The sequence below is a fragment of the Protopterus annectens genome, chromosome 1.part1, assembly GCF_019279795.1.
Source record: "Protopterus annectens isolate FY-2018-M chromosome 1.part1, PAN1.0, whole genome shotgun sequence".
Taxonomy (NCBI): Eukaryota; Metazoa; Chordata; order Ceratodontiformes; family Protopteridae; genus Protopterus; species Protopterus annectens.
The window spans coordinates 81,481,961-81,501,526 of NC_056726.1; the positions used below are offsets into that span (position 1 = coordinate 81,481,961).

Sequence of the window (19,566 nt, forward strand, 5' to 3'; positions counted from 1 at the left end):
TTAGTAAGAGTTTTAACAGAAAGCAAGAAATGGTTTACTATGCAATAGAATGCTGAATTTATAAGTACAGTTTTACAAGAAATAATTTATCTGATGACTGAGAAAACTCAGTAATCCAGTCATCCTTTTATAGCCACAAATCAGACCTATTAGACAAGAATACAATCATAGTAAATGTTTTGAGGAACTTATACATAGCAACAGAAGCAATAACATATAAACAACATTGAGTGAGATATATATATATATATATATATATATATATATATATATACACACACAAACACACACATATATAAATATATATACATATATATATATATATATATATGTATATATACACACACACACATATGTGTGTGTGTGGGGGGGGGGGCAATGTGAATTTTAGTTTGGTTGTACATGCTTGGTGACACCTTTCCTTTTCTTGCCATAATGAGTCAACTTGGGGTTGGGAGAGTGACCTAATGGTTAAGGTATTTGCCTTACAAATGCGAGGTTTGAGTCTCACAAGGGACAATTGGCTAGGCTTAAAATGGCTCGCAAGGGCAATTAGTTTAGTACTAATCTATGAACCTATGAACTTTCATATAGGAAAATGATCACAATGGTTCAATGCATATCTTCTATTTCCATTAATAATTGTAATGGTGTTACACATACACAAACCACAAAATTATGAACAGGCCTATGGAAGTAGTCTCATGAAGATATTTTCAGACAGCATATATGCTTTACGCATTTCACACTTACTAAAGTTTCTGAAGAAAGTGAAGCTTTTCTGAGACATCACAAATATATGCAGTGTATACAGCATTACTATGACAGCCTTAAGGTGGAACTATGATATACTTAAGGTGAGGGGGGAATTCTGACTCTGCTGCTGTCTCTGCCTTTGATTTGTCTTTAATATAATGAAGCTATCATGTGACTCCTACTAGGAGGAAGATGTATACTTCTAAGTGTGGATTTTGTTAACAATGCAAACTGATCTGTAAGAGAGAGCAGTGACCTTAAGCTTTTCTTTCTTTTGAAGCTCTGGTAAGTGGGCAATTTGCATAGCACATATGCTGTCTGATAATATATTCATAGGACTATTTCCATAGGAGTACTCATGATTTTATTTTAACATTTATAAACTTTGACATTACGTATGCTCTTTGAGAGCCTTCCTATATATCCTTAGCATAAAAATGAAGGATTGGAAGTGAAAGAGGGGTTGTTGAGGATGTGGAGGAGATTGTACCCATGCCTCTAGTAGTGGATAAAATAGCTGAAAGAACAGGAAGAATACAGGAGGATCAGTGGTGGCTCTACAGTAGTGTGAGAAGAGCACTGAATGATATTCTAAAGTGGGATGATAACAGAGAATGAGCAATAAAAGCATTCATTGACATATATAGAAGGCTAAAGTCTTAGTGGTGTGGAGAAGCTGTTAAGAAATGACACCAGTACTTCATGTCAATGCAGTGTGGTTTGGGGCTAAAGCAAAATGAAAGACAGTGTCGACTGACAGCAGCTTTACAAAAGTACTTTGATAGAAAACATTATGCTAGCAAAGAATGAAGTTAAAAATGCAGTAATGTTATATTAAGTTCAGATTCCATTGTGAAGCAAGTTTTGGCATATAAAGAGTAAACACTGAGAGAATGAGCTTTAGGCTTAACATATCTGATATTTCGACCAGGACTTACGAATGAAGAGTAACACATTTGTGGGCTGAAATCTTGTGATGCTCATAAGATGCTGAGCATAATATGTACTAGGGCATAAGAAACAATGGCCAGCTTACAAAATCAATATGAAGAACATCAATCAAATGAAATATGGTAAACTTGAAATGAAACTTGTTTCAGATGTTATGGATGAACTGATAACCATATTATTTCAGTCAGAACATGTGTTGATTAATGCCATTTGTAAATGTCTGGCAAATATTTTTTCAGATTCATAGTTTTTTTGGAATTGTAGTTGGAATATAATGTGAAATGGCAAGTGAAAACAAAGTTTATCAACGTTAAATGCCTGCTTATACTGAAACTGTGTAGGAGCAATGCCTAAAGATATGTGATCATAAATGACTGCGTGGAAGTAACATGGAGCATGTTGGTCTTGCTAAAAAAGTTACATTTCTTGAGTGATACCAGAAGTGCTGTCAAGCAGATGAAACTTATTTTATATATCAAGAGGAGGCATTGCACAGTACCCTACACTTTGCATGAAAATCAGATACATTAACTTTCACAAGTATTGGTGAAAGTGATAGCAATCAAATGAAACTCATATTATCTGAGCCATGCAGAAATATTCTTGTTTTGTTGTTTTTAATTGTGGTGAAGCACTCCAGATCATTTGAAATGGGATAATGGGGAAGCAAAATGTAGTATGTTGCTCCTGACAAAACTAGTTTGCACATCCACAGTAAGAACAGACAGTAAAGAATTTAAACATTTTGCAATGATACAAAGTAGAAGCATGATTGTGGGGGGTAAATATATAGCATTTTGCTTTTACAAAAAAATATATTATATAACATGCACTGCCAGAAATCCTAGCAAACAACTGAACCCACTACCTGAAACAAATATTCAGCCTCATATAATGGTGACCATATTAAAAAGAAAACAAATATTCCACCCACTATTTAAATGGCTGTTCTGAATGTCACTTAGTTATCATAAGACAGCTATCTGTTCTCAGGTGGGGAGCATGTAAATGATGCAAGGATACTAAGTTACTATGGCAGAAATCCTCGGAGGAAGCTGAGCAGATCACTATTCAAACACCTCAGCAACAATTAAAACACAAGTAAGGCAACAGAGATGGAAGCATGGTAAAGAATACATGCTGCAGTCTACTGACCTACAGATTGCCATACTGGGAGCATGCTAGTCTGCACACTGCAAATCATCAATGTCTTTGTAGTATTTACTCCCATCTCTAAGCTATGTTCTAATATGCCTACAGCTGTCCTTCTTTGGTGAAAAGTTCCCATCTGGTACTAGGCCACACAATGGTAATATTTCAGCCATAGTGGATGAATTGTTAAACACAGAACAGTGATGAAGTTAAATGTTTGCAGGTCAGTGGAGGCTGATAATGAAAATATTGAAACCTACTATTTCCATTATCTACTTACCTCCCCGTCCCAGACTGATGCAAAATTTAGGCTTGTTTTACAAATCAGTGAAGTGTATGATATCCCTATGCAATGGGGTCATCCTGTAAACTAAAGGCAAGTGTTTTGTTGAGCCAGAATGCATAGTTTTAGTGTAATAAATCATGTTGCTGCTCCATCACTGTGATGTGTGCCGTGCCAAAAGTTTGGGATCTAGCATCATGCAAAATACAAGGGAAATGAGGCTAGTGCCTATTTATGCCATGCCAATACTCATCCTTAAACCTTACCTCCTTGTTTAGTAAACCAGGCAAGCCAGGGGTGTATTTCTGAATACCCATGCAATTATCTAGTTGCCATTTGAAGGGCTATGATGTATCACATTGTTTAAACTGTAGTGGAAGTTTATTCTAGAGGATAGGAAGGTGTTGAGTAATGAATCTCTCTCTTCTCTTGGCTGAATTCACGATGCCCTTCATGGAGTGTCAGAATAGTGCAGGAGCTGTTGCATGCAATATGGCCACCGAGCGATCCAGGATCGAGCTCACAGAACATGCACAAGCACTCCTACACTATTCTGGCACAGACACCACTCCTATATACTAATTACTTCACTTGCTGGTGAAAACCATGCAAATGAGATGAATTAGCAATCCAGGAAGCAGGCAGTTGTCCATGCCTGACCAGTGTATTCAGCTAGTAGCTGAATACATTTCTACAAATTAAAAAGTGTAGGCATGACAGCTCGAAAAAAAGCATGTATTAAAGTTAGTAGGCTTGCCAATGGCCAACTATATGTCCATTGGCATGAAAAATAATTTACTTTTTATAAAATAAAACTTTTATTTTTTGGGGGCCAGTCTCAGACGTTTAAGCATAGGGCAGCGGTGTGCAAATGGGATTGTGCCGAAAATAAAAAAAATATATAAAAAAGCAATTTTCAGGGAAACCTGCATTTTGCCAATATAGTCAATGGCATGCAGAATGAAAACAATACCAAGGAACAGTGGTTGCTAAGGGGAAAGGCTCAGTGTGAGTGCAGTAACTATGAAGTAAGGCAGCGGGGTATGCAAATGAGGGGAATCTTACTGAATTACAAATTTTTTCTGTCAGACTGCTCCTAACCGTGTAGGTGCTCTAATATGGCCGTATAAACATGAGAAGTAAATTACATCAAAAGGGGGTGTATCATGCCTGCTGTAAGCACATTTGAGCACTATTGCCCAGGTTTGCACTTAGCTAAGCACAGCTAAGCAAAGGGTTGTGCCTGAGGCTGTAATGTCTTACACCATGCAATGAAGAGCGTTTCTGCATCCAGGGAGGGACATTTCTGCTAAAATGTGTTTACCTTATCTAGACAGGTGTGCACAGCATGCACTGGGACTTAAACCAGAAAAAAAACACAGGAAATGGCAACACTGTGTATATGTAAGCAAGGGAGAGTGTCCGAGGCTGTATAGCCTTGTTTACCTTGCCTAAAATGGTGTGCATGGCAAGCACCGAGATTTAAACCACAAAAATAAAAAAAATAAAATAAAATACAGGAAATGGCAAGTGGAACAAGAAAAAAAGGGAAATAGCAGAATAGAGGCACTCAAATACAAGTAATAGAGCTGACAGGTGGAATGCATCATACTCAGCCAATCACACAGGCGGCACCTGCAGCACACCACTATAAAGTATGCAAACACCACTATAAACTATGCAAACACCTTTTAGTCTATTTTTTTCCCACAAACTCTACACCACCGGTGTACACAGATGGGGAAATTTTACCTGACAAACCTAACAAAATATTAGGGGCTGCTGTCACTCTCGTACATCAGTATGTGCAAGAGGCTGAGGGTGGTGAAGAGGACAATGCTGACAACCATCCCAGACTTGCAGTACTCTCCAGCCACATGTGCACACATGGTCATAGTATGTGCCATGCTACACAATATGATCCTGTGGAAACAGCTGCAGCAGGAACAAAATGGGGAAGGGCCACACAGCCCCCCACCATTGCCAAGGCCTCCACAGGCACAGAGTGACTAGAAGGAGGAATTTCCAGAGCCTGCCCCTGTAGGCAGATGGAGGCATGCCCAGTATGCCCTGGCCTTGGCAAAGAGGCAATGCATAGCACATACACTGACACTGTAGGGCCCCAGGGACTGATCTCTCTCTCTCTCTGACTTGCACATACAATAAAATAAATGCCAAACATCACACCACCTATACCGGACCATGTATAAGCACTGTATTGTGTGCATCCAACATAGTCAGCCCTCAAGCACCACCCTCACAACAGCTGCAGGCATAAGGTAAGCCAGTCTCTGTAACAAATTAAAATAATGGGGTGAACTTTTCTGATAACATATCTCTGGTATTGATGAAGCATGTAAGGGAATGGGGTGGCTAACTGGAATAGCAGCAAACTGACAGCTCTGTGGGATAGCAGAATGTGTATCCCCAGTATTGCCTTACCCACACCATGTAGTACCACCCTAATTGACAAATACCACTGCAGTATATGTCGTGAGCCAAATACCTGGGGGATCATAGGTCTCATGCATGGATGTTAAAGTGGGGGTCCCATACCCACCACCAACCCCACACAGCAGATCAGCTGTAGACAACCATACAGAAATGCCTGGCAAACGCCCCCACATGGTGACACCCATGAAATCCCCACCCACAGATGTTTACACAGTAGTTATCACAGAAGGTCTGGCAGTGGCAGTATGGCTTTGAAAGGTAAGACGTCTGAAACTACTAATGTCTATGACAGAACAATCTGACCTGTGATTGATGCCATTATGCCTGTAGTCTGAAAGATAGGGAACACCACCATGCTACATGGGGCCAAAATATTAAGCAAATATCAGTACAGTCTGTGCAGATGTGTAATGTGTACAGTGGTGTCACCCCCCATAGTCCCATAGAAATGCAGTAACATGTTCCTAGCCTTAAGCAGCATCCAGCTGTCACCCAGACTGATGGCGCAATAGTAACAGAAAGCAATTGTCAGTAACACCCACAGTCAACTTACCAGTGCCATCCAAGGGGTGTCTCCTGCTGGCAGCCTGAGAACATATGATCATCAAAATGCACTGCCCTGCTACAGATGGCCTGCATCTATCACACCTGGCCTACAAGCCTCTGGCAAATGCCTATGCCTCACTCACAGTGCCCTTTAGGGAGTGTCATGGGGTCCACAATACCAACATAACACAGTCCAAAAAATGCAAAGAAAGGCCATGCTGACAACTGCTAGGAGCAAACCTGCCAGCATCAGGGAGCCAGAAAGCTGGACAAAGACTTGAATAATGGGGTGATGAAGGTCCAAAGAGAAGGACACCTGTGAAATACTGCTCTAATAATGTTATAAAGTTGATGGAATGATCTGTAGTAGCATGGAATGTCTGATGGGTACGAAGTCTGAAATTGCAATGTCAACTGTCTGTAATATCTGACTTCAACCCTGAGTGACTTGCAAAACACTTTTGCTGGAAAACCACACTTGTTTGGGTAACCAACAAGATATATGAGTCATGGACATGGTCATTCTGTGATACTATGTACAGTCGCCAGGCAGGGCTAGGAGTTTAAACATGGGCATCCACCCACCACAGGCAGGCCTAACCCTGGAAGATGGTGACATGTCTGCACCCACAGATCCCTGGGCCACAGCAATGGGCAGTAACACACCCCACCCTGATCACAAATCCTATGCAACATCCTTACCCCATGTGGCCATCCAAGCAAAATGAGGTGGGCCATACATATATGTATGACAAACACACACCTCCAGGCTGGTCAAACAGTCTGACACACACAAGACCCCCCCAAGTGCAGTCAACCATTGAGGAGAGCCCAATGCAAAGTACTGGTAGCTATAGCCAAACATATCTGCCCAGGATACACACCCTCCACATATCCCATCCCCTACAAATATATCTGGAGTCTGCCTGTCATCCTGATCCTGTCTGATTTATATTACCCAACTGTGGACTGGAAATTAGACCAGGCCAGAACATAAATGCACAGAGATCCCACCATTGTAATATATCACCAATGTGCTGGACCATTTCTACAGCACCAGTAATCAATTGCTTGTAGGCACACCCCTCAACAGGCTGGATAGTGCAAGAATGCATAGGATTTGACACATAAAACTTGTGTGTGAATCATCCATCCTGTATTCCTCTGGTAAATTACTGTGATGATCTGAGGAGGTATGTTGCCAGGTACTAGAACAGTACATGACAGTGTCAAATGGCATATATGACAGATGTCTGCTAAAACCAGCCCTGTAACCCATGCAACCCATACATTACTGAGAGAAATTTTCACAATCATTGTATGGCCCATTGTCCGCACATTTTGATAGGCTATCTCCAGATATCCTGCACCAACAGGTTGACAGGTATGTCTGTAGCACAAAACAAACAGGACTGGAGTACAACAATCCTTGGAATAGAGTCCCATGTGTACTATAGAAGGACACACTGGGCATGCTCATACACTTAGAGAAATGTCAGCAGGATCTAGGAATGAACAGGCCTTCCCCACCCAGTGCACTTTCCATTGCCCCACCTTAGCAGTCCTGAAGAAGTCTATCACCCTAGAAGTCACTTTTGTTAAACCCAGCCCCATAAGCTCTGTGGCACGTGTGATAACAGCATAACAAGATAGTATAAATAACTAGCTAGGTTAGAGTTCTAATCTCAGTCATGGTAAAAGTGTGTATGTGTGCTCATAACTAAAAGCTTTTGGGTCCATTCAAACCCAGTGCACCTCCCTTTTCCCCACTTTAGCAGTCCTGCAGATATCAGTCATCTTAGAAGTGCCTTCTGCCAGGCTTAGCTGCATAAGCTTTGTGGCACATGTGATAACTGCATAATGCAATAGTACCAACAACTAGTTAGGTAGGAGTTCTAATCTCAGTCCTGGCAAATGTAGAAGTGTATGTGACAGTTGTGTGTTTGTTTATAGGTGAAACAGTTTTATGCCATTCCCATCCATGACACTTCACAGTGCCCACCTTATCAGTCCAGATGATGTCAGTCCCTTATCAGCAACCTTGGCCAGTTATCAGCCCCTTAAGCTCAGTAGTGCATGTGATAAATGCTTAACACTATAGTACAAATTGTTAAAACAAAATGGCCAACTCACCGTCCCAGCTAGGTTTAAAAAGTAGCATGCAGGCTTACTCGAATAAGGCAAAAATGATGTATATCCAAAGATATATTTATTAAAGACAATCCACAGTATCCACAATATAGGAAACTAAAATCTGCATGAACAACTGTTAAGTGCTTTCATCCGCTTATCATAGACTTCTTCAGAAGTGTGTGTCCGTTTGTAGGGCAGTGTATTTTGATAGGTTAAACACCCACTGCACTCCTTTATCAGTCCTGCTGATGTCATTCCCTTTATAGGTTCACAAGTGTGTAGTAGTTAATGACCCAGGAGCCTTAACAAGCCTAGCACACAGAAAGGCTCTGTCATTGTGCCACCCAATGTTACATCCCAGTGTCTGTATCAAGTATAGCCACTTCAGTGATCCTTGAGTTGAACTGTCTGCTACCCATCCACTCATCAAGATTTCTCTGGAACAGGGTCAGCTAGGTGCTCTGCATGACATGTATGGGAAGCATATTCCAGAGCATGTCCAGTCTCTTGGCGAGGGACCATCCCACCAGCATGTTGTGGTGATTGTGGTACTGAGGTAGACGTCTCTACAGTGTGTGGTGTGGATGGATTTATATGTAGCATTTCTAAATCAGCTGGGTCAGACATGGCTTTGTATGTCAAGTACAGATAGCTGCTGATTAGGTGATATGACACAGAGAATAGCTTGGGTCTGCTGAGTCTGTCTGTGTAGGATGTGTGTTTAATGTCTAAGAACCCCTTTGTGAGGTGCTTCTGTGGCTTCCCCAGCTGTAGCAGATGTCTAGTGAGGTACATGGCAATTAGGCCATAATACTTGAGGAGTGGTCTAATGAGGGAATAGTAAACAGAGATCATTACCTCTGTCTTCCTGGATGCAAAACCCTTGGTAATGCAATGTGCCATATAGAAGGAATTCCTGACCACAGTGGCAATGTGGTGCTTGAAGGAGAAGTGGCTGCCAACCTGTGTCCCCAGATCTATTATAATGACTACAGTGTTCATTGGTCTCCCATCGGTGTGGTACTTACTGGGAACTGAGTATTTTACCAAGGTGAATGATGATGCATATTGTGGTGTTAAACTTCCACTCAGTGGTCTCAGTGAGGCCTTTCTGTGGGATGTGTGCATCACTTGTGGAGTAATGATAGCTCCCAGCTTACAGTCCTCTATGAACTTGGTCAGCCAGAGTTCCTCTGTGTTGGGCTGAACTCCTGAGAAGTAGATGCTGGATGGGACACTAACCAGTACTGATCCCTCTGGGACTCCACTTGTGACTGCTTGCCAGTCTGACCTGGAGTTTGCCACTGTCATACTTGTGTGCTGTGAACCAATTTGCAAAAAAAAATGATATATGGGTTGATGCCTAGTGTTTGGTGTTTATCAATAATCCCTCACTGAGGGATGTTATCACAAGCTTTGGACAGATTGATGTAGGCTATATCCAGTGCCTTACTGTCATACACAGCCCTGGTGACTCAGTCAAAGACATCAACCAGGTTGAGCAGGCATGGTCTGCCATTCACAAAGCCAAACTGCGTGGGTCCAGAGTAAGGAGATCACCTATATCTTGGTCAATCAGGTCCCTGATGATGCAGTCCATACCCCTACATAGTAGATTTGTCAGGATAAGGGGACAATAATCCCCAGGATCTGTAGATGCTACCCCTTTATGGAGAGGGATGACTGTAGCAGTGTGCCATGTTTGAGTGACAAAGCCTGAGGCGAGGCTATGACTGACCAGGACACACATATTTGGTCCAAGGTCACTTTGTATGTCATGTAGAGCACAGCCATGGATATGCTGGTGTCCCATGGAAGCTGTATTCTTGCCTGTGGACAATGCAGGTCTAAGCTGGCCTGCAGTACTGCTGGGCCCCTGCCTTTCATCTGCCATTGTGATTGTACACTTGTGGGGGAGAGAAGGGTAAAGCTGGCACTGAATGTGTTGCCAAGACTGTGGCCAATATCTGTTGTCTCAGGATAGAAATTAGCATTGTGCAGTAACTCACAGCACTTGTGTTTAATGCTATGGCGGTTGTTGCTGTAACTATCAATGGCTTTTGTGATTGTCATCAGTGTCTGCTGCATTTCTGTCTTCATAGATGCCTGTAGGGGATTCCATGAGGGATCCCAAGTTGTGTTTGAGGCTAATAAGGGGTTTCAACATGGGACACCACCTTTTTCTGCAGCAGTGTCCTCCTTCTGTTGTACACTTTAGTAATGGCAGGGGACCATCACATTGTCTCCCAATGTTTGGAAGACAGTGACTGGGTTTTGTTGGCTATGGCTAGTACCATGCATTCATGTACCTGTTTGTACAGTTCATATTTATATGATTTGACAGTCGTGCAACTATTTCCTATTGCCATGGGTGCAATGAAGTCATCCACCCCTGTTTTTTATGGCTGCAAAGGCAGCTTTGCAGAGGTTTTGCAAGGTGGTTACCATTTTGAGGGGTGTGGCTGACATGTTGAGTTCCATGTTGATTACAGCCTGTGTGGATCTCACCAGGTAGGGATTGACAATGGTGGATGAGCAACAGTCCCATATGTAAGTAGTCAACACAGGTCAAGGTTGTTGCATCCTCTACAGGTGGTCAGTATGAGGCAGTCCAGGGCATTGGAAATGATGAATACCAGGAAGTGTTGGGCCACTGTACTGATTCCTTGATACTTTCCCCAGGTGATGGAGGGGTAGTTGAAGCCTCCTACTATGTCAGTGTTGCATTGGACCTTCATAGATGGCAGGGTGTTGAGGAATGTGCATTGACAGTCTAGGGACATAGATGTGGACCCATAGCAGCTATGGCCTGGATTGCACTATTATCCCAGGCAGGTGTACCAGAAGTATCTCCCGATACATTATGCTGGGATACTAGTCTGGAGGTGTTCCTATCCATAATGAATATGGAGACAACAAAACCTGTGGAGGTGTAGTGTGGACCATGTTTGTGGGCTGACAGCTGTGGAATGCATTATAGCTTGTTACTGCAGAACTGCTGTTTGCTGCTGTGAACCACCTCTCCATTACAGCAGAAATGTTAATGTCCTCCATGCAGAGGAGTGCTTTGAGTGACTGCATCCTGACAGTTAGATTTCTACTGTTGAACAGCATGATCCTCAGATTGCATACATGTCACGCTGTTATGGTGGTAATTACATTTGGAACACTGTCTAATAACGCATTATAGGGGTGGCAAGACACTTAGCCAGTACCTGGAAACCCAGGCCTGTTGGATATAGGACATCTGTGGCAAGTCATTGAGGTCTGTCAATCATGTTATCCCAAGCAGAGAGATACTGGATCCCCTGAGAATGACACAAAACATGTAAGCCAATGTTGCAGTCAATTATCTGTTCATAGTACTGCAGCATCATTCTGGGTGATGGCAGTGTACTGCTCAGGGCTACTGTCACATCGGCCTGGACCACATAATCAGAGAGTTCAACCATGTCTCTTGTCATGTAGTCAACAGAGGTGTGTCCCAGGTCATTCACACCCACATGGATACAGAGTGAGACTTGTAGTTGTTGTGGAGTGCCATGACTGGCTATGTAATGTGTTGGACATTGGCATGTGATAGGTATTTGGCTGTTACCTGCCACATATTCAACTTAGTGAGTGGGATATGTATGTGCCTCAGTATTGAGTTACCCATGATCACTGTATTGTGCAAGGTGGTTAGCCTTAGGAGCTTAGGTTGAGGGACACACTGTGTAGGTGAAATATGTGTCCCTTGGCATGTGCCATATCACAGTGTCTGAGTGGATGTCTGTCTTGCTGGTCTGTGCTGTTTGGGTAAATGTTCAGTCATTGAGTGCCTCTGTGAAGGTGGATGTGTGGCTTTTCACTGCATGTCATGGCTGTCAAAGTGGGTGTCATGGTGAGCTATGTGTTCCACATGGTGTGGTGCAGTTGTTGATCTTATCCTCTTGACATGCTAGTCCAGTCTTTGCTGGAGAGTGCATAATTCTACATTGGGTGATATATGGGTAACTCTCACAGGTCTGAGTGTTTGGAGTTTAGAGGGGAGGGTTGCCTGTGTACATGAGGTAGTTGCAACAGTGTCTCAGAATGGACAAGTGCACCAGGTTAATGGGTGAAAGCACAGAAAACTGCACTTCAATCATGCCAGGAGTGGTGGACATAACTAGTAAGTACTGGGGCTATTTCTGTGATGAACAAGTACTGCTGATGGCTCTCAGGTGTGCCACACTTATTGATACAATTACCTTGTGAAGTGCCAAGCTATAATGCTATCTGAAGTGCAAGACAGAAAGAAATAGCACAATGGAAGGGTGAAATTGAAGGCAGCCTTTCTGCCACTTGTAATACTTTACCTCAGCTGTGCAGTTATCAGCAGGAAGGGTGAAATTGAAGGCAGACTTTCTGCCACTTGTAATACTTTACCTCAGCTGTGCAGTTATCAGTAGCTTTGGCCATTTGAAACCTTAGGAAGCTCTGTAGTGTGTGTGGTAACTGTGTAACACTATAGTAGACATAACTAGATAAGCAGGAATTCTAATCCCAATACTGGCAAGTGTGTGTGTGTGTGTGTGTGTGTGTGTGTGTGTGTGTGTGTGTGTGTGTGTGTGTGTGTGTGTGTGTGTATGTGTGTGTGTGTGTGTGAATCATGTACTGTCCGCCTTATACCATTTTTTACTTGTATACTATGCTTCACACTTCCCCTAGCCACAGTTTAGTGGTCCTGTTCATGTCATCCACCTTAGAAGTACCTTTGGAGTTGTTGAAAATGTATAACCTCTGTGGCACATCTGATAACTGCATAGCACTGTAGTAGAAATAACTAAATAGGCAGGAGTTCTAATCTCACTGCTAGAAACTGTTTGGATGTGTTTGTGTGAGAATCATGTAATGCGGGTTATACCATTTTCGATTTCTTTACCACCCTTTACACCTCCCCATACTCCAATTTAGTAGTCCTGTTAATGTCATCCACCTTAGAAGTACCTTTGGACTAAGTGAAATGTATAAGCTCTGTGGTGCATCTGATAACTGTGTAGCACTATAGCAGAAATACCTAGATATGCAGGAGTTCTAATCTCATTACTGGCAACTGTTTGGATGTGTGAGTTTGTGTGAGAATCATGTATTGTCTGGGTTATGTCATTTTTTACTTCTGTACCACCCTTTACAGGTCCCCTCACTCCAATTTAGTAATTCTGTTGATGTCATCCACCTTAGAAGTACCTTTGGAATAAGTGAAACCGTATAAGCTCTCTGGTTCATCAGATAACTGTGTAGCACTATAGTAGAAATAACTACACAGACAGGAGTTCTAATTTCACTACTGGCAACTATTTGGATGTTTATGTGAGAATCATGTAGTGTGTGGATTATACCAGTTTTGACTTCTGTACCACCCTTTATACTTCCCCTCACTCCAATTTAGTAGGCCTGTTGATGTCATTCACCTTAGAAGAACCTTTGAAGTAGATGACCATGTATAATCTCTGTGGCATGTCTGATAACTGTGTAACACTGTAGTAGAAATAACTAGATAGGCAGGAGTTCTAATCTCAATACTTGCAACTGTTTGTGTGTGAGGATCATATCATGTGTGCCTTATACCATTTCGATGTGTGTACCATACACAGCTGGTGACCACCTCCTGATCCCATTATGTTATATGGTGTGGTAACAGCATCTGCCTCACATGCAGCAAGTTAAACTATTGTACAGTCCTCTGTACAGATGTGTCTGGAATATCCAGATGTTTGCAACCTATACGTGGCTGGAAGTGGTCTGTGTGTCTTAACAATGCCCATGTATGTGATATTGTAGCCAAATAGGCCACAGTGAGTGTACTGACACATACGGCAGCATCAGGTATTATACCTGACTGAAATATCATGCTGATACAACGTCTGCCACCCTCTCAGGTGGCCAGCCATGTAGGTGCAATACATGAGTCCAGATGTTTGGTTTTACAAGTGAACTGTTCATGTTATGGATCACATTAAAGGTTGAAAGTGTTGTGGACTGATATACTGTGGTCCCAATTTGTATGTAACAGAAATACATTGCATCTTAACAGGGATGTGTACACAATTTATATCCACTGTATACCAGTAATGTGTCACACATATCCATACCTTAGGCCATTTGTCCATCCCATTTTGCTGGCCTCTGTCCAGACGTCTTGCACTGACAAGTTGTGAGGTATGCTACATGAATGCTGAATTCACCTCAGATAGGCCCCAGTGGTGACCACTGTGATGCAATGCAGTTAACCCCCACCACAAGTGAACATGCACATAAAGCAATATAGCTATTACTGATAGTTGTGTGCATGGTAAATTGCCTGCCCTTCACATGCCTGGGGTATTGCCAGGCCACAACAGAACAATGTCATACTCACTAGCTTTAGGCTGCTGTCCCATATGCAGACCAGAGGTTCCTAGGTAGTTGTGAGAGGGAGGTATTTTTAGCAGACTAACATGTGGCCTTTGTACAGGATGGATGCAGCATGTCTGCACATTTACAGTACAAACCCCAATAATAAATTTTCTGTCCTCACCATAGATGTGCACCTCTGTGCATTAGAAAACCCCATCCACAACTGCAATCGGACATGACACATGGATGTAGATACAATACAGATACAAGTATGTCTGATACATTAGTGTACTAATCCCCACTGTGCCCTTACCTGCACATTCCCTGTCCATTGTGTGGGTGCCACCCACCTCCAGCATGTTGACCTCTGTACCTTGATGTTGTACTGGGGTGTGTGCCCAAGGTTGGCGGGGGCTTATATACTACACAACTTGGTTGTGTGATGAATGACAAAGAGAAATGTGAAGTCATATGTATAATGTGGTGATGACTGTACCCAGGGGTGACAGAGTGGTAATGGCAGCAGATGTCAATGGGCATGTTGGTGAAGGGAACAGAGGGTCAGTGGAAGTGATGGGTATGCATGGTGTTAGAAGGAATGCAGATTGTGAGATGGTAGTGGATTTTGCAAAACAGATGGACACGGCTGTGGTGAATATGTACTATAACACGAGGGAGGAGCATAGAGTGAGTTACAAGACTGTAGTAAGATGCACACAGGCGGAATATATCCACTGTAGGAGGGTCAGTTTGAAGGAGATTGGAGACTGTCAAGTGATGAAGGAGAAAGTGTATTTAGGCAGTATAGAATGTTGGTCTGCAGGATGTTGTTGGTGATCAAGAAGAGGGGGAGTGTGTGTTCAGCAGCAAGGATCACATAGTGTGAATTGGAAAAGGGTGATTGTGAGGTGGAGTTCAAGGAAGAGTTAAGACAGATACTGGGTGGTACTGTCAATTTACCACATATCTGGTTATGTACAGCTACTAAGGAAGACAGCTAGAAAGGTGCTTGGTGTGACATGTGGATGAAGGAAATAGTACAAGGAGACCTGGTGGTGGACTGAGGAAGTACAAGACAGTATACAGAGAACGATGATGGGGAAGAAGGAATGAGACTATCAGGGAGATGAAGAAAGTAGACACGAGTGTGAGGAGATGAGGTGCATGGCAAAGAGAGATGTGGCAAAGGCTAAGGATGAGGCATATGAAGAGTTGTATTACAGTTTGGACACTAAGGAGGGATGACAGACGTTGTACCGATTGGCTAGACAGATGTACTGAGCTAGGAAAGATCTGCAGCAGATAAGGGTGATAAAGGATAATGAGGTAAATGTACTCACAAGTGAGGAAAGTGTGTTGACCACATGGGCCGAGTACATTTAGAGGCTGATGACTGCAGAGAATGAGACAGAGAAGATTGGATGATGTGGGTATGGTGAACTAGGAAGTGCAACAGCTTAGCAAGGAAGATGTAAGGATAGCTATGAAGGGGATGAATGCTGGCAATGCTGTTTTCCCACATTACATACCTGTGGAAGTATGGAGCTGTTTAGGGGAAATGGCAGTGGTGTGTTTAGCCACACTATTTACTGATATCTTGGGTGGTGTGAGGGTGCATGAGGAGTGGAGAGAAAGTGCTTTGGTATGGTTTTAAGAATAAGGTTGATGTGCAGAGCTGTGGTAACTACAGAAGGATAACATTGAGTATGATCTGTATTGAGAGTAGGGAACCGATTTAGGATACCCTATAGAGGTAGAAATATGCTATAGAGAGGGGAATAATGATGGTCAGCAGGACTACAACAGAGTATCTGTGTGTGAATAAGAGGGAGGATAGCGGAATGTTGAGGATTCATGGGGCAGATTTGGCAAAGGTGGATGTGCTTAAATGATTGGATCAACATTTCAGAGTAATGATGACTGTGGCAGATAGGTGAAGAAGAGAGCACAGGCAGGATGGAGAGGTTGGAGAAGAGTAACTGGATTGAGTTGTGACAGACGTGTACCAGCAAATGTGATATGTAAGGTCTACAAGAGGGTAGTGAGACCACCTATGTTATATGGGTTGGAGACAGTGGCAGTGAGAAAAAGCACAGGAGACAGAGTTGCACATGGCAGAGGTACAGATGTTATGATTTGCACTGGGTGTGACACAGGTGCACAGGTTTAGCAATGTGTCTATGAGAGGGACAGATCATGTTGGACAGATATGACACAAAGATGGAGAGGCATGATTGCATCAGTTTGGACATGTGCTGAGGAGGGCTGCAGAGTATATTGGGAAAAGGATGGTTAGTGATGTAGCTGCCAGGTAAGAGGAGGAGTGGAAGACCTCAGATAAGGTGTATGGATGTGGTAAGAGAGGACATGCAGATGGTTGGTGTGAGACAGCAAGATTCAGAGGACAGGCAGAAATGGTGACAGATGATCCAATGTGGCAATCCTGAATGGGAAAAGCCAGAGGATAATGAAGGGGGATGTTGTATTGTCAGTCTTCAACTATTTGACAGACATAACACAACTCTATGGGTAAATGACTACAACTATGAGGCACACATATGGTTATTGTGCATAACACTGGACAGTTAAATATTATGAGCTCAGTATATAACATGCAGTTCAACACACATCTGCAGCAGTACTTTACTATGCAAATACCATGTATACGTGTCTCCCATATCTCAGACAAACAAGTATATACTAGTTGTATTCACAAGTAAGATATGGATATGTACAACATCCCAGTAGCTGGCCTAGCATTGTCAAAGTCAGTATTGTTCAACATTCTCCAGTAGTAGTCATATGTCCTTTCCTGGGGCCTTACCCATGATCTATGTCACTGCAGACAGACCCAGATGCTATGGCCATAGTTTCTGATCAGCAATATTTTAGTACAGCAAGCTTTGTTGAGATGTATATGTTAACCCTCCTCTTTCACATTCTTACATACCATCTACTGCAGTCCATGAGATGCTTATTTGTTCAATATACCTGTCTTTGTATTTTTCAAACTATAGTTGGTTACATGCTGTTATTTGTTGTCTTTTCCCCAGTTTCCCACTCTCCCTCTCCACATACATGCAGGGTGTACATATGTGTTGCATAGGCAGCATCTTGCCTTTTGAAGGTAATGCTTATGAGCAGCTAATGGCCTGAGCACCATTTGGTGTTCCCCAGTTGCTAATGGCATACAGAGCAGCTATGTAGTTCTTTCAATAGCCAATGTCATGGCAACACACTCCTATAATTGAGTACTCCATGTGGACGTTGGCTCTTTCCCTTCCTGTGAGGAAGACATCTTAGAGATGTGTGAGCTAATACCTCTTACAACAAGACTTGTGGAGACAAGCCAAATAAATGGTGGTGAAGTTTCAAGACATAGGGGCAGAATGTGAGAATTGCTGTTATATGTTTTTAATACTGCTAGTTTAACAGGGTTTGTCTGAACATGCTACTTCTGCTAGGTTTCAGTGTGACAAAGTTCTGTCTCTGCATAGCTCTCAACTGTAGGGCTATCCACATAATGGCCAGATGTTAGCCTGGTATGTTTGATCTGTTCCCCACCAGGTCTTGTCCTTGGCAAATCAGTAGCATACTCTGGTGATTGCAATCAGTAAATGCTAACATCCATTTGTTTTTCTGACTTTATATCCCTCAGAAAAGGTATGTTACAACAGACCCTGTGACACCAGCAACTTTCTCAGTGTATAACAGCAATATTTCAAGTATGGCCATGTATTTGGACATCTGTCCACCAATTATGTCAGGCTTTGTCCAGATGTCATACAGTAGGAGGTTGATAGGTATAATGGTCTATCATTATTTAGTGCTGTCATTCCTGCTTAGGGGAAAGTCTGGAAAACATGTTGAAGTCTGTACATTCAAGAGGTTGGTGTATAGAGAATGCTCTTAGATGCTCTTGTAACATATTTTATGTGGGGAAGAGTAACAAGTGTTTTAAAACTAGGCTGTTAGAACATGTGAGACATATTGCTGATAAGAAAGAAGACAGTTCTACAGCTGTACATTTGAATAAATATCACCATGGGGACAGTAGTGGGTTAAAAGGTACTGCTTTGGAAAAAGTCTGTTTCTCAGTTTGATGAAACATTCATAAAATATCAATCATGTACAGAATCAATGTATTATTATTAAATGTGATACTTTGTCCCCTAGGGGGTTAAATGAGGAGTGTAATTGGAGGCTGTGCATTTAATTATGTAATTGTTAATTGATTATTGTGATTAAGGCAAGTATTTCTTGTAATGGTTTATTCATTGAAGGCTTTGGCCAAGACATCAGACTATAATAAACATGTGTGAATTACTGGCTGGTTGCATTTCTCTTTACTATGTTCAGTCATATTTAGTTGTTTTACTAAGAGGTTGTTGTATGTCTGACCATTGTCTATGGCCTATCATGATTTTGCAGCAGTGTACTGTTCACTTATTTATTTGGACTGTAGGGGGGCAGATGTGAGTGTCATGGGTCCTTTTGTATCCAACTGTGCATGCTGCCCCAGTTATGGGTGGTCTATCAGCAGCATATGTATATATATATATATATATATATATATATATATATATATATATATATATATATATATATATATATAGGTTCATAGGTGTGTACTAGGCTAATGGCCCTGGAGCCTTTACAAGCCTAGCCCATAGGATTACTCTGGCATCTTGCCACCCAACCTTAGTTCCTAGTGCATCTGTTGAGTAGAGCCACTGTAGTGATCCCCAGGGTGAATTTTCTATTTCCCATCCATTCATCAAGATTTCTCTTAAAGATGGCCAGTGAGGTGCTCTGCTTGACATGTATGGGAAGTGTATTCCATAGCATGGGCAGTCTCTGGGTTATGGACCTGTCCCTCCAGCATGTTCTGTTGATTGTGGTAATGAGGTTGAGGTCTCTGGAGAGTGTGG

At 42.3% G+C, this 19,566-nt stretch overlaps 1 protein-coding gene across 1 annotated transcript in view; it reads left to right on the top strand.

Moving 5' to 3' along the window:
* Window positions 1-19,566, top strand: part of TPO (thyroid peroxidase) — a 1,574,682-nt gene that overhangs the window by 1,356,622 nt on the left and 198,494 nt on the right. The gene's annotated exons all lie outside the window — the stretch shown is intronic.